At 38.3% G+C, this 15,219-nt stretch overlaps 1 protein-coding gene and 1 long non-coding RNA gene across 2 annotated transcripts in view; one reads left to right on the top strand and one right to left on the bottom strand.

Moving 5' to 3' along the window:
- The window catches only part of LOC119794832, a 47,683-nt gene extending 32,773 nt beyond the window's left edge, over positions 1–14,910 (top strand). The window contains exons 2-3 of the long non-coding RNA XR_005282264.1: positions 14,124–14,241; positions 14,487–14,910. This is a non-coding gene — a long non-coding RNA (uncharacterized LOC119794832). The remainder of the gene's footprint in view (positions 1–14,123; positions 14,242–14,486) is intronic.
- zfhx3 (zinc finger homeobox 3) overlaps positions 1–15,219 on the bottom strand; it is a 237,105-nt gene that overhangs the window by 168,146 nt on the left and 53,740 nt on the right. The gene's annotated exons all lie outside the window — the stretch shown is intronic.

A 15,219-nucleotide genomic window follows, 5' to 3' on the forward strand; every position in this document is an offset into this window, starting at 1 on the left:
ACACACCTTCTAACCCACCCGCCCTTCAGGCCAGCCTGTTGGCTAAAGCTCTCCAATCTTCCCAGACAAGACATGAGTGGTCAAGCAGAGCAGGGGGAGAAGTTCCCATGCCACTGGTGCTGAACATGGCGCGCCACCCGGAGGTATTTATAGCAGGCCAGCTCTAAAGGGCCAGGACAGAGGGCATGCTTGTTTTCCTTTCCATTCCCAAGGCACTTCTACCAGGCACCACATGTGGGTGTTAAATATATATATCCAAATACTGGGAGCGACACGGTGGGGGCAAAAAACAGGAGGCAGCGGGTTCTTTTGGACAAGGAACGAGCAAGTGAAGATGAATTTAGAGAGAGAAAAATAAGAAAGGCAGAATTTATGTTGGCAATTGTCAGGGATCAAGAAATGGTTTAAAAGATATTTTATTTATTTACCCCCAAAATATGAAAAAAAAAATATTAACAAACACTAAATGAACAGGCTGGGCATTATAAAGGTCAAATTAATATCTAGATAGAAGATCACAACTAACAAGACTTTAAACAAAATATAAAACAAACTGACCTCATGAACTCACACATTAGGGAAATTAAATGCTGGTTTAGCAAAACTAATGTCACACAAGGGGGGAACAAAATGGCAGCCACAAAACAAAATAATGAAAAACAATGAAATTCAATGTCTTGATGAAACAGATGAAAGTCTCTTTGCCGTCTGTACCTTATGATGACAGTGGTGCTGCTTAAACCTGTCTCATCTCTTGCAGGTTGACTATATCAGTGATTAGCTGTAGATTTAAATCGGCCTACTGTGCTGTCAGCATTCAGGTTTTAGTGCTAAGCTCAGCCTGGGTTATGTTGCTTCTACTTGTTTTTTTTTTTCTTGTCGTTGTTTTGTTTTGCATACACACACTTGCTAGGCTTTTCTCTGTCGGGCTCGGTGGATGCTCTGAAATAGGGGATGTACCCTGTTGCTGTCCTGTTCAGGTAATGATGAGGCAGGAAAACAGTCCAAGGCTGCCAGCCTTCCTCTGCACATAGTTGAAGTCACGGGGCTGCATGTTCCAAATATATTTTTTTAAGGTTTGTTTTTTCTTTTGATTCACTGTCAGGTTATGGCGGAGTGGGTAAATAAAGCGGATAATTTTGTTCAGACTTTCCCGTCACTTGTAGATAGTGCTTATCCAGCAGCTTGAGTACTACGCAGTTTGTCATCTGACCAATCAAATCGTAAGAAAATGTTGCTGCAGGTTCTATGAATTCCTTTTTCCACAAAACCTGTTGTGCAGATCCAGGGACACTTTGACAGGCATGAGTGCACAGAGCAGGAATTGATGCTGTCTTTTGATCCGACTTCAGAACACAAATATAAAAAATCTGAACCAGTAATCATCAACACTGGTGGTGTTTTAGGTGGGGGGCCATAAGCCCTCCAAGCATCCCCTTCTCTTCTCTCAACTGTTACTAGAGTATTTAGTTGTATTTGTAATCTAGATACAATTTAACAAAACACATTTTTTTAAATTGCAGGGGCACTCAATTTTGTTCACATTCCATTTAGCAAGAGTAAGACACTAATTTTCTCAATCCAGCTTTTTAGCTGTTTGTTATACGCTTAAAGTGGATTTGCAATGACAGAAAAGAACAGAGAGTTTCAGCAAGCATGCAGATCCAATCATGTAAGTTAAAGTGAGCACTTTTCCACACAACAGTAAGAGCAAAGTCCAACAACAATGGACTCAGGACAAGCAAGCTTTCAGTCATTAAACCACGACACCGTGATGTAAAACATATACATGTGTTTCTTGAATAAGAAAAAACAAAAATCATAATCCATAGTAGTTAAAAACTTGGTATTTTGATTTCTGGCGAAACTGTTCAGCCCCAACTGTTCCTAGTAAAGATCCATACTAACTGGACAAATACAAAATGGATAACAAGTAAACAATTATGTTTCTCCTACCAATGTCACTGATATTCAATTATATGTCTTATATGCACATATAATCTTCATTAATTGTCTTGATGTTAAATACTGAATTACAACAGAGATTTTTGAGAACAGATGTAATAATTAGGCTTTTTTTCTGCTTTCCATTGTTTCAGTGGATGTAGCTTTGCATTTATTTTGTGTCACTTCTTCATACCCCTTAGTAGACATAATACCTAAATTTGCCTTAAAACTACATATAGCATTAATTATATCCTTAATTATACATAATGTTTGTATGAGGTTAATTTGTAATTTTTACTGGATTTTGTAAAGTTAACTTTTTCCTTCATTTATTCATTGACTCATTCATTTGTTATTAAACATTTTTAAAGCTACACCCTCTTTTTCAAACATTTGGAGTTGTCCTTGCTGTTTATTCAGTGATAAGTATTTGTTCCATATTTGATTTCTTGTGTTTTTTCTCAATATTAGCCAGATATTCTTATCTACGCCTGGTGCTTAGGTGGAGTTTGCTCACATTTATAATTCACAGTTTTCTGTATTCTTGTAGAACCTTGAATCCAACAATAGACAGCCATCGTGGTGCTATTAAATGGAAAGCTTAAGCAGAAAGCTGCGACTTTCTATACAATCATCCAATTTTTTCATGGTATTTAATTTGACTTTTTGACTCATGATAATAACTCTCTCTTAATACACTCTTCGCTTTATTAACAACTCTTCTGCCCGTTTCTTCACAAGGTTTTGTTTTGGCTGGATACATAGATCATGCAGTTTTTAAATCATATTCATTTCTCGTGTTACAAGCAGATTCCTTCCTGAACAGGACAATCTCTTATGATGTATTTAATTTCACCAAAATATTTGAACTTATAAACATGGCATTTTCTGGCATCGGTACGTCTTTTTATACAATGTATGTAAACATTTGGTTTCATCTGGAGGTTATGGCTCAGTGCCTGCTAAAAGACTTAGCTGAGACCAAGACCTTGAGAAGCTTAAGATTAAAACCAAGCAGAATGGATCTTATCTGCATTGTACTATATGAAAAATTCAGAAAATAATGAAAGAGACAGTCTCACCCTAATGGCATCTTTATCACTGAAAAATATGAGGGCATTTCCTTATATATACTCCATTTCATGCTTTGTCTTCCTGCTTGGGAATTCCAGAGGGAGATTGGAGTATGATGAAAACAGACCCTATAAATACGCACCACTGTGATGAATATAACAGTGATTATGGGGGCAGCATAATTAGATCAGGAAAGTAACGGACCCATTGAAGTTTGCTCCGTTTCTGTGTTTGGGAATTTCATCTTCTGTCTAATGCATAAGGAATCGCACAGCCAGCAGAAGAGTGGTAATCATTTGGGTCTCTAAGAAGAGCCCTTGGGGCCTCTTCAGTGATGCTTTCTCCTGTATAGCTCTTTGCTCCCACTTAGAGCTTTGCAATAGCCACCCTGGTGTCTGTGTTTTTAATGATTGTTTGACCAACACACACTTAATTTGGTACTCCACATGTGTCTGTTGCAAATCATGAAATAAGCAGGAACAATAGAGTTCTTCCAGTTGGGGCCAACCAGCATTTTAAGCATTGTTTTCATCCAGTATTGCTCCTTTGATTTTCACCTTTGTCAGCAGCTATCCTGCTTAACCTGTTTACAGTAGATCTTTAAGTTCTTAGACTTTAACAACACACTGGCCTAAGCCCTCCATCCAAGTCCCAAATGTACCAAGGCCATCCCACTAACCGATTGCGTCAGAAAGATTCCACAGCCATAACCTCTATTTTTTCATACTTGTGGGAAAAAAGCAGTTCATGTTTCCTTGGATGCTTCACACATTCCTCACTCTGTCTTCAGATTACAGGGCCCCCACAGCATGGACACAGCCAAAGCCACTCTTGAGGAGGTGTTTGGTGTATAAGACGTGTGGCTAAATGAATATGGAAGAGATTTTTATGTGTGTGTTTATTTAGGAGAGAGTTGCTAAGCAACATGAACTCAAAAAGGCAGTAATTACATCTCCTAAAGCCTGATGAGTGTAACAGAACTTGAACAGGAACTTTCCGGCTAATTTAAGCTCCCCAGAACACAGCTGGGAATTATAGATAACAGAACATCTGGAAGTCACAAGAATACCTCTACGACGACTGATTCAAAGTCATTTAAATGTTGCCACGTACAACTTTGAACGGCATCCCAGAAAAAAAGCTTTGACAGCCCCACAATGTGGAGCAGATTTTTAGGCCAAAGCATTCTGGATTTAGCAACACTGTTTCCTCAGATTTTGGCCAGATATTGATAAAATTGTAGTAATGAAAATAAATTCCTAAAAAAACCTCTTCCACGCTTGTTTTACTGGGTAACATAGGATCAATAAATAGCAGATATTTCAATGCACAATAGACTCGCCAAATACAATTTGCAACATGACTGCTTAGTTCCCTAAAGCTCCTGACAGATCTTTACAGGCATGTAAAAGTTTGGTATCATTCCAAATTCCTGACCTCAACATTTCAAGACAAAGGTTGTTAGGCTTGATTTATGCATGCCTCGACTTAGGATGTAGAGACCAGGACACAGTAGAGGGGCAATTAATTCTGATGCTGAAAATATTATTAATGGTAATGTTTAAAACATCAAAGCCTTAGCTGACGGAAAGCTGCAGTATTTTTCGTCAGGCAAATGGAACAGATGAGCACACTGGGGTCTGTCAATGTAAGGTGTGGGTCGTTTTACCACTAACAGATTTTTATTGAGATATGGAATTTACTGTCTGAAACAGTTCTTAACTTCTTTACAAAGCATTTAGTAATATACAGTGTCTTGAAAAAATATTTATTCATTTTGCAGAATGTACCTTACTTGTTATCGAAGTATTATGTTACAGTGATTGCATAATAGCGTAAAGAGAAGAGAAAGTGTACATGCCTTTTGAAAAGTTTGATCACGAAAAAATCTAAAAAGTGTGGCGTATTCTATTCAGGCCATATAATGCAGACACAGGGCAAGCTTTAGCTTTCACATAAAGACTCGCAGATGGACTAAGGTCTGGAGTTTAATGGGTCATTATAAGACTTGAATCTGCTTTCATCTAAGCTCTTCCATTATAGCCCTGGATCAAGGACTGAGGAACCAGTAAAGCCGGTGGGGCAGCGCCCCTACCTACTTTGATTTTTTAAAATTTTTTTAAAAATCTAAATAAATTTTGAAATATACAAACAAAATGTGACTGTTTTTTTTGTTTTTTTTTTAATGCATAGCAGCAGTGTCATTTTCCAAAGAGCGAGCAAGCTTTTCCATCAAAAAACTTATTGGTTTGGTCGTGTCGTGATTTAAACAAATGGGTACACAATTGCTGGTGCTGCTATAAGCTAATGTGTTTAGTTTCATTGCTATGGAAAATGTACCAACAACGAAATGCAATAAAATGTTAAAAAATTGGCACAGTGCTGGCAAACTTTGAGGGAACTGCAGCTGCTGTCACTTCACCTAGTAGTGACCTTTAATGGGGAAGCTTCATAAGAAGATCTGCTGCCCCATCTACCTGGTGTGCTGCTGCACCAGAATCCCACAGCCCTGGATGGGTTAATTTAACCCTAGCCCTAACCATAACCCTGAATGTGATGCCTCTGCCTTGGCTGCCCCAATGTGAACTAAATACTCCTAAAACACTTATTCTGGAATGTTTAGAGCACAAGTGTCAAACTCCTGTCATCAGTGGTGGGTGTCCTGCAAAGTTTAGTTGTGTCTCTGCTTTACCACAGTTTAATTAAATAACTGGTTCATAAGCAGAACTCTGGAGAACTTTGCTCCCTATTGAGGAGATCATTCAGCAGTTTGAATCAGTTGAGTTGGATCAGAGACATTTTTTAAAGTTGTAGGACACTGGCTCCTGAGAACCTGAGTTTGACTTCCCTGGTTTAGAGCAAGAGGTAGTTTGTTAAAAACTATTTATATTCTGTTAGCTAAAATATGGCAATTACTATTAGATGGACCTGTACTACTTAAAATTGATGCATTTGTCTAATTAACCAATCACCTGGCAGCAACTCAATGCATTAAGGGTGTAGCAATGATCAAGATTATCTGCTGAAGTTCAAACCAAGCATCAAAATGGGGAGTAAAGTTTATTTAAGTGACTTTGAATGTGGCATGGTTGCTGCCAAATGGGCTAGTCTGAGTGTTTCAGAAACTGCTGATTCTCACGCACAACCATATCTAGAGTATACAGAGAATGGTCTGCAAAAGAAAAAATATCCAGCAAGTGGCAGTTCTGTGGGTGAAACTGTCTTGTTAATGCCAGAGGTTAGAGGAGAATGACCAGACTGCTTAAAGCTGTTAAAAAAAGACAAAAGTCAATCATTTGTTATGACAGAGATATGCAGAATAAAGTATGATACTGCCACCACCACCTTTTCACTGTGAAGAACACATACGGGTTTTCATATAGACCAATACAACAGACTTTGGTATCATTTGACAATATGCTTTTAATGTTCTCCTTGTCATACTAAATGGGTTGTTGTAACTCTGAACAGGACATATTATTGCCTTTGCTTGACGTTTTTTTATGCTTCGTCATTGTCTTTGTCTTTATATGGAGCAAACAGTTTCTTAAGTAAAGAATTGATTGAAGATTAATTGATTGAATAGCTTTGCTTCTTACCACCTTCTATAACGGTCAAAGCTGTGAAGTGCATGACTGACATTCAAAGCACTAATGGATTAACCACTGGAGCTATTGATCTCTGCAGCTCCTTCAGAGTTACCATAGGTTCCTTGGCTACATGTCTTGCTGCATGTTCCTGGTGATGTTTCATATAATGTATTCAATAGTAATTAATTAGATCTTCCACTTTTAGGATATTTATTTTTTTTATCTTAATAACTTAACTTAATTCCTGACCTGCTTGCTATGCTCCTTTATAGTTTTAGGGTTCCTTTTTTAACATCTAAAATTTTTCCTTTATAATCATCAAAACATTGGAGCCCAGGGAAATCAGGAATTTAGCACAAATTCTTTCCACTACATACGAAGGCCATTCTTCTCTGGAATCAACTTTCATTCTGGGTGCATGAACGCTTTACTAGCCTTCAAAACACACCAGAAATTGTCCTGCGTTAAGACAAAACTAAGACAATGTAAGATTTGATTTAATTGGAAAATAAATATTCGATTTTGCCCCTAAACCTTTTCCTATGGTTATTTGTCTTTAAACCGATACTCCACTAATGTTATCTGACAGACCTCTTAGTTCTTCAAGGATAAAATGTGATTACATTATAATTAAAATACCTACAGCTGACCTTCCTTTAATTTTTCATTTACATTTTGTGCAGGGCATTAAAGTAAAGGGGATCAATGCTTGACACTTTTTTTTTTTAGTATGCGACCACTATTCACTTTAAAACTGTTTGCAGATATAATACATTATATTTTAGGCTTTGTAATTTGAAAATAATTGAATATTTTGCCAAGAAGCTGTTGCATGCATTCCTACTAATACATGTCAGGCTTCTTCTATATGCCATAAAAAAGTAGTTGTCATATTGTAGTAAAGTGTAAACAGTTTCTTTTAAGAAACAACTTAATCACAGGAAAACAACATCAGTTTTAACTCTGAAAATCTTTGGTTTAGAAATTTGGAGAGAGCCTGTAGAGGAACTCGCCTCCATCCACTGTTGCTTTGGGCAGAGGGATAAAGCTTCTCCGACTTTCACATATTCATTTACCCCCTACCATCATGCCAATTGAACCGGGGAGTCTGGGGGTAGGCAAATTGATATTCACCACACATCTCCATCCCCCAGCCAAAACCATCCCCACTGGAAACATTATTTCATTACATATATTATGCATTCAGCAAAAAGGAGGTGGTGAATGCGCACTATGCAGATGCCGGCGTGTGGGTGTTGGCAAACTGAGACGTTTCCCTCTATGTGTACATGACTGTGACATGCCTATTGTTTTAAAAAAGAAATTTGGTCTTGAAACAGATATTATGCCCCAGGGGTCCAGTGTTAATGGTACTTGGTTTACTTTGAGAGAACAAAGAGAAAATATTTATTTCACAGACTTTTGTGTCAACTCAAGAGAAGACTTTGTGTGTCAGGGGGGTTATGATGAATTTTCATCTGTTCATCTGAGTCTGTCTCTCAACATGTGGACATACACTCGGTCTAAAGCAGAGCAGAAGATACCATTGACACAGCAGAGAGGAAAGGCACCAGAAAGAGATGAAGATAAAGATGGGCAGATCCTACATGTGACAAGCTGCTCTTTGGGCCCAGGTCCAGATGTCACCAGAGCAGTTTTTGTTTGTTAATGTCTTGTTTTAAAAGCCCCCTTAATAGTGACTGCTGCCTTTCCATTAAGTATTTAAGTGGCTCACAATATAGTCTTGTCTGATTTGAACTGGAATCAATTTGGAGAAGAAACCATTTTGCCTCTGTTTAAGCACAGCTCTGTCTCTGCTGTGGCATGCTGACCTTTCCAGAGGTCTGTCTTGTGCTTCTAGGCGGGGCCAAACAGAGGATATGCTGGGCTAATTAGACTGATTGACGTCAGCAGGCACGGTGGCTTGTATTTGAACCGTTTGTCAGGACGCACAACTGCATCTCTGTTAAAGACTTGCAGACTCACAAGTCACTCTAATTCAATTTTTATATCCTGCACAACATTTCTTGCTTTGTATATTTCCTATCAAATTATTTGCTTTTATCTTTTCTGCTTAGTACTCTTTTTTTCCCGTTTTGAGGAAATCAAAAGATGATTCACCTGCTTGCTAGTGAAAAATAGATTTTGCTGTGGGTCTTCCAGTATTTGAGCAAATATTGCTTTCTCTCCAACTTTAAAAAGTTGTAAAAACAATGCACATCATTCATACATATTCTATTTGGAAGCTCTTAAATCATGTTCCTGATTTAGAGTTTTGAAGTGCCTGCCTGCAGCAACAACTCTCTCTCTCCTCCCCTCCTATTAGAAAGCGTGTTCCGATTCCACCATCTTTCTGCTTGACCACAGCTCTTGTGCAACATTAATCTTTTAAACTGTACCATCTCCAATACAGAGAGATTTTTTTCAGATTGTTCACCAACCTCAATAATTACTTCCTAAAAGAGAAAAAAAAAGTAACTCTCTTACATCTTACCCATATTTATATGGGATCACATTAAGCTAGTCAAACTAACTCTGAATATTGATTAACTAGATTATTAGAAAATTAGATCCCTGCTGTTACCCAAATCTACCGGCACATCTTGCAAAAATACTGATGGATTCACCATTTTTAGCTGAGTGAAAATAAGCAAATATCAACAGGTAGATGTTCAGTTCAGGGCCGTGCAGAGACCACTAAAGGGGCAGGTGCTCAAAAAAAAAAAAAAAGGGCACATCTTATCGCATTTTAGGACAGAATATTAACAAAGTCACATAGCTTTCAGAGTTTAATGAACAATGATAAATTACAAAATTGTGAGACATACAATCATAGCTAAGGGAAACACAAGAACAACAGCCTAATGTCTGTATGATAAAAATACTGAATCGATAGATAAGAACAGCTTTTCCTCACCTGGCTGTCTCCTCCCGCTCAGTAGTTCTTCAGAGAAAGGCGCGCCGCGTCCTATACTTTCCTCCGTTTAAGCCGCTACTCTTTGCTAAAGTAGAGAAATTATACAACGTTCAAAGTTTTCCGTTGTCTGACAAGGAGCAAGCCTACTCCAGTATTTTCACCAAAAATTATGTTTTTTAATTCACAAAAAAACTGTTCTGTAATCATTACAGAACAGTTTTTTGTGAATTAAAAAACATAATTTTCAATAGCTACGTTTACATGCGCAAAATGTCCCCGGTCCGATCCAAACCTTGGTTGATCGGAAATTCAAAATCTCCGTTTACATGGACACTAAATGAAATGATCCGATCATGACGTGTGTATACATGTACCAAGCGTTGGATCAGATTAAATCTTTTAAGCATGCGCAGAACTTCCTGCCAAACTTGGCAGTTCTGTCTGCGTCTGGTTTTTGGGAGGCCTGACAAACGATGCGCTCGGAGCGAGCGGAAAGAAAAACGGAGAGAGGAGGAAAAAAGCGCTTGGCAGCGAAATGTACGAGAGAAAATGTAGAGAATGAGCGATTGAACCGGCGTGGGAGAGCGAGTGCACTGCAAAAAATATAAATCTCAATAAGTTATTTTTTCTTAAAATAAGTGTGTTTTTCCTTGATTTGAGGAGGTAAGTAAGACACTTTGCCAATGGAACAAGACAATTTCCTTTTAAAATAAGAAAAAACTATTTTATCGTCTTATTTCAAGTAAATATTATCTAACTATCTTATTTTAAGAGTGAAAATACTCATTCCATTGGCAAATCATCTTATTTACCTGCTCAAATTAAGGCTAAATATACTTAATTTAAGCCATTTTTTACTTATTTCTGGATTGTTTTTGCAGTGTGGGCTGTGGAGAGAGAAAAGAGGAAGAGGAGGAGGATAAATTCCTGCTTCCTGCAGCTTTAAATGAACTTGAGTGTATAAGTCAGCGATCCTAGACTCCCCCCGCCATGTTGTTCACAACAAGAGCGAGAGCGACTGGTGGTTTCCTGTTGTTGACAAGGCGGAAAAACGTCACGCTGACGTCGCACACATGCGCAGTGAAGATTATTTTACTCTTAAGATCCGAATGGGTGTTTACATGGACGCCAATCAGAATGGTGATCGGCAAAAACCACCTCTCTCATTCGGAATTAAATTTAGATCCGATCGGACCGAATCGGATTAGAATCTTCAGTCTGACATGTTTACATGAAACATTTTTGATCTGATCAGGCCTTCAATCCGATTAGTTGTGACCATGTAAACGTAGCTAATGTAAAAGACTAAAAGCACAGAGTAAACAGTGTTTTAGATCAAACAATACTGCATCATCCATGGGGCTCATTTGGTTTCACTTACATCTCTATTCAGGTTGACATTGGAGAGGCGGTGCAGACTGAAGACATAGCCATCCGTCCGATCATGGTTGATCTTGCTTACGGCCAAATGAGCAGCGGCCACAGTGTAATGTGAAATGTTCGCTACCTTTAGCTCCGCAGTTAGCCGCCTTATCTGACTATGCGAGAGGCAAGTGCGTCGTCACCGGCAAAAGGTCAAAGGTAACAATGTGACCGGAGGGCTTATTGTATTGTTTTTCTTGCCAAAAAAAGATAATAATAATAATTTCAGTACATGTGTCAAATAAAAAAAAAAAAAAAAAAAAAAAAAAAAAAAAAACAACAGGACCAAAAGGGCACATTGGGATCATGGAGCAAAAGGGGCAGGTGCTCAAGCCCCCTTAGCCCCCCCCCTCTGCACGTGCCTGGTTCAGTTTAAGTAATTCAAGTATTGAATAATTTAGTTAACCTATTATTTGGGCTAAAATATTATCAGTATATTAAAAAACTAAATGGTAGAAGGTTTTCTACTTAGTGATCCTTACCAATTATTTAAAATCTTACACCATTTTGACTGTAAGCTGCACTGATGTAGAGAAGGTATTAAAATCAAATTTCTTCAAAAGCCTCTTTTTTCAGCTCGGTTATTGGATGCTGGTTTTATCGACTAAAAACTTGATGTGCTTGTTTTTATACCAAATCACAAATGACTTAATTTATCCACTTACCTCACTGAAAATTAGATCTGTGTTTAAACCAAATCGTTGGGTAGCTCTGATGATGGCCTGTTCTCTCCCTGCGATTGTTGCATCTGCATATCCAAGCCTTTTTCAAGCTGAGATTAATGAAGAACCACCTGAGTTCTTCTATGTTAAGTGAGGTGGACTGGTGCTGATTACCATGAACAACAAAGGATCTCTTACACTGATGTCATTAATGACTTTACAAAGAGGAAATCTAGGAAGTACAACGGAAGAACAGTGTGACATAATGAAATCAAATGTGTGGGTAAAGGTAGCTTGTGTTTTAAATAGAGCTTTTTCATATAGTTACATATCTTACATAGTTTTAAGAATTATTTGTTCAACTTTAAATTTCATTTAATTTTCTACTTTGTATCAGATATCCTTTTTCCATTATTTAAAAGCAAGCTTTATATCTAGTTGTTCATTTGAATAGAGATTGACTTCATTTGAATTAACTATGTCTGTTTTTATAGAGCTGAGTTTATTTTTTAAACTTATTGAATCTTTTTTATGCGTTGTTCTTTCACTGCAGATTAAACAAAAAGTATAAACTACGTGATTCTTTTACCATAAATAAACAGCATACTTGCTAATTTTTTATTCTGTTAGTAACACTAGATGATGCATGCAAATAGCAGACTGTAAACAGCACTGTCAAAGCTGCTATGAGTTTATGATAGGTGTGCAAGTGATCTGATCATCCAACTGTTATTTGCAGAAATCCATATCAAAATAAATTTTTACTTAGGGCCTCATAGAGAATTGGTCTTCAAGATGCCTTCAAACGCTTATTTGGCTCTACCGTGCATTCAGTGTTGTTTACGTTCTTTTGTAACAGGCTTGATAAGCTGTAAATAACGGTTCAATTATATCTATATGTTCTTCATTTCAGAATATTGGTTCCCACTGGGATTTACTGAAGTTCTAAGATAGCATGAATGCAAATCTGCACACAACGAGGTCAGTGTGGGTTTGCCTAAGTAGACACAAGAACCACGTAAGGCCTTAAAGGATCATAAGGGCATAAGAAAGAGATACAAGAAGATAAAAAGAAAAAATAATCAAGTAAGGAATGCTTGGTTTGTTTGAAGATATCTATAGCATCGCAGCAGCGCATGCTACATCAGATCACTTGAAGACAGTTCTGGAAAGAACACATCCATGTTGGTTTAGTATAGAGCCCCATTATGTCCTTCCAAGCTCATTTGCATTTGAGGAGCTGCAAAAAAAAGCATCCACAAGTTGCATGGTCTTCGTCTACTTCCCATTTCCCACAGAGATAGATATGATACATAAGATTTTGGTGAATTCTCACCATACCTTCAGAGCTGTTTGTAGAAGTAAGTTCACCAGAGATCAGGCCTCTGCCCATATTCACAAACACTCATGAATCCAGAGAAATGTGGCATAAAGAGAGGCCTGGTGGAGAGAAAGCTCACCTGCAATTCAAGCGGATTACTCTGCCCTTTTATTTGCTCTCGTTTGGTTGCGGGGGGAATGTGCTCCACTCTGACCTGGGGGCACTCATCCAATCAGCTCGCTATCTGCTGCAAGGGCCTCCATAATAGTGACATTTTTCCACCTCGTCAATAAAGTGGTGAAAGCCACCCTCCACCCGCTACTTGACCATTTAACTTCTTCCTGAAAAGGCTCTTTCTTTCTGTCTGTCTCTGTGTCTGACTGAAATCAATAAACGCAGCACAAGGAGAGAGGCCAATCCAACAGCTGCATTAACTGGTGGTCTTGACTGGTACAATAGGGCTGATGGCAGAGGAGAGTTGGAAGCTCCTGTCTCTCATTGATGGTACGGTGCAAGGATTCTGCTTTTGGTTTACACTATATGACAATATCTTGTAAGGAAGAGGGGACTCTAAAAGACCAATATTAGAGTATCTCACTATCTGGCATGAAGGGCCACAAACACACAATGTCAGAAAAAAAAAAAAAAGAATTTTAAAATATTCATACAGAAAAAAGGTGACAATTGTATGCAAAAAACACATTAGCGCATATCTAAACTCTGCAGTCTCTAATGATCATTGGTTGCCATGACTCATTTAGCAGCTGCATCCACACATCATGACATGTCTGCAGTGATTGACATAATGGCATCAGAGTGAGAACAAAATGTCTTCCAATAAAGGAGCAGGAGGGAGAAAATGAGAGAGATGGGTTACAACTCTGCCCGTGCTGAAATGAGTGTAGTGCTTTGTTTGGTTATGCTGTCTGAGCTGAAATTGATTTCTGTGAGAAGCATGCACCAAAGAGCTCTGCTTTCAGATGAAATAAATAACATACTCTTGTGAAGATGGGAGGGTATGTGGAAGAAGGAACAGAAGGTGGAAAATGGGATCAGGGAGGAAGGCAAGAAACAAAGATGGATAGGGTCAAAATAATTTTAGAGGGAAAAGAAAATCTGGGATGGGGAAAAAAAAAAACTGGAAGGAAATGTTTAAATATGCCATACTGAATTTCATGTGTTCAATCTAGTGCAGCGCTGAAGAGACAGCCTGGGAGACATCTGGAGTAGAGGAGGATAACAGCCACATGCCGTTCTCCAACCACAGACAACATGATGAGGGATTAAACTTCATTGCAACATGTTATGGTAATGAATGGTCTGTGGCCGATTCTGAACGTGTTAGAGTAATCACCGCTTTGTAGCATAATGTGTGAGTGACACTTTTTGGATGTGCTTGCAAATGCATGTGTCTGCCTAGGCAAGTGTGAAAATGATATGCTTTCCTACACATTGGTCAAATCAGAAGCATGAAAATTAAAACACGTAACTCTAAGGCAGTAGGTGTGGTATATAATATCTCTCATACTTTGTTCAACATTGCTCTTTAATAGAAGATGGGCTGGACTAGACCTTGTGGTCTAAAGCACCGTCTGGACATCTGGGTCTCAGATTGGTGCCAGAGAGGGAGGAGAGCAGACGCGGTTTGAAATCCCAAAGTGGTAAGGTTGACTCTGGGTCATACTGGCTGACTGGCCTTATGGCTCACAGATGTTTGTCTGCTTCAGCAAGAGTGATGTTTCTGGAAGAAATTACAACATCTTGTGCTGTGTGGTGCAATAATCTGCTCTTTTTAATGAAGATTATAAATTCATAATTTATCATCCATACATCAAAAATCCGCCAATCAAGAAGAAAAGCAAAAGCATGTTTTTGGATAATGAAGCCTTTAGAAAGCAATGAATCTGCTAGTTTCACAGTGATGAAGTGTTGTGCTGTTTGAATTGGCTGCCCTCTAAGTTCCTCCCGAGTAAAGCAGCACATCAGGATTGCTGTACGACAGCACAGAAGGCAGCCTAACAACAGACAAAACTTCAATAAAACTCAACAATAACGCATCTGTGGTGCAATGTGTGTGTGTGGGGAGGTATACATTGCAATTAAAAGACTTCAGTTGTGGTCACAACAGAAACATTGGACAATAATCATATGGTGCTGCAAAAAGTTTTCCTACATATATATAACCAAAAAAGGATATCCACAATGGCTATGAATTAATAAGTTTAAGTCTCCTGCTGCTAACTAAACAATGGAAGCAAGTGAAATTACTTTGTTGGCAGTGAGAGT

The sequence above is a fragment of the Cyprinodon tularosa genome, unplaced genomic scaffold (genome assembly GCF_016077235.1).
Source record: "Cyprinodon tularosa strain WSP-4 unplaced genomic scaffold, ASM1607723v1 ctg494, whole genome shotgun sequence".
In the NCBI taxonomy this organism is placed as follows: domain Eukaryota; kingdom Metazoa; phylum Chordata; class Actinopteri; order Cyprinodontiformes; family Cyprinodontidae; genus Cyprinodon; species Cyprinodon tularosa.